The sequence below is a fragment of the Mustela putorius genome, unplaced genomic scaffold (genome assembly GCF_011764305.1).
Source record: "Mustela putorius furo isolate JIRA1106 unplaced genomic scaffold, ASM1176430v1.1 tig00000577_pilon_pilon_pilon, whole genome shotgun sequence".
In the NCBI taxonomy this organism is placed as follows: domain Eukaryota; kingdom Metazoa; phylum Chordata; class Mammalia; order Carnivora; family Mustelidae; genus Mustela; species Mustela putorius.
Genome location: NW_025421421.1, coordinates 4476017 through 4477456, shown reverse-complemented (window position 1 = coordinate 4477456; position 1440 = coordinate 4476017).

Below are 1440 nucleotides of genomic sequence, written 5' to 3'. Positions count from 1 at the left end.
TCTTGAATGTTCTCTGAGCATTTATGAGGCAGGAAAGAGAGGAAACATTCTTAGTGGGAACTGATGTTGTTTGTACTATCTCAGGTTTTCCCTTCCCCAAAGATAACCAGACAGATGGTAGATGACCCTTGAATCCTTGATGACTTTCCAATGAAGAGAAGAAGTGTGAACTACTGGAGATTATGCGTGGAGATTACTCCTGCCTTATGGGGAATGGTTTCCAATGCTGAATCAATGATTTTACTCTACATTTTCTTTCTTTTTTCATCGATTAAAATCAGAGGATTCTTTCAGAATGACTACTGATTCAGAAACTTGAAGGGATTAAAAAATGCTAAGTGTCTTCTCTCAGATTAACACTGTTCTCCTGTTAGAAGTTGAAATAAGTCATGCAATTATGGATAATATTTATTCAACACAGACTGCTGTTATGAAAGCATCTTTGTATGTATAAAAACGCTCATAATTGGGAAAAACATTTACATGGTAGCCACCTGGTTAGAGTCCAGAGTATACGTGCATATAAAAACTATTTTATGTATTTTACTTTTTTTTTTTATAACATCTATTACTTGTGGTTAGTGATCTTTCATTGCCTTTAATTTGTGGACACTTTCTAACCGCCACTTGTGGGTCTTCAGGGAGCAAACTCCTTCACAGAAACATTTATTTGCCACCACAAAGACCGTGAGGATAGAGAGACAATTCAATATTTATTCTGTGTTTAACAGCATCCTTTGAGAGTTGGAGCACGGCTTTCAAAATGTAAAACCAAAGAAAAAATAATCCCCCAATCCAACCCGCCCCCTGGAGTTCTGGGGAGAATGGAACAAATAGGCCTGTTTCTAATACATGCTGTCTGGGAGGTACTTCACAGTGTACTTGACAAAATGATGGCATTGAAAAAATGTAACAAGAAAAAGAAAGCAAAGCTCTAAAGTAAAATATGAAGATCGTTGGAGTGTTTTCTTATATCATATAGAATTGTTCACCTAATCTTTCTGTGTCTCTTCCACGAAAAGTCACTGACAAGCTAGCAACGCAGGTTCCTTCCATTTGTTCAGTGCAGAACATAGGCAGACCATCCATTTTTCTGAATTCTGGTCCTCACATATGGAAATGGAAGAAGATGATACCTGGCTGACTCACGTATGTCACAGAGTGCTATGAAGGTCAGAATCAAAATAAAATGATGTCTGTGGAAGTGTTTATAAACTGTAACATTTTATGCACAAGTGAGACATTATTGTCTTCAGATTGGAACACTAATACTCTTCCTTTTCTACTTGGTAAGGATGTTGTAAAGAGAAATAATGTAAATTGTATCAGCACTGAGGGGTTGAAAGGAAAGATGTGCACGAAGGGCATTATTATCACTTATTACCTTGTAATTAATTATATTAACATTCTTAAAAAAAGATTTTATTTATTTATTTGACA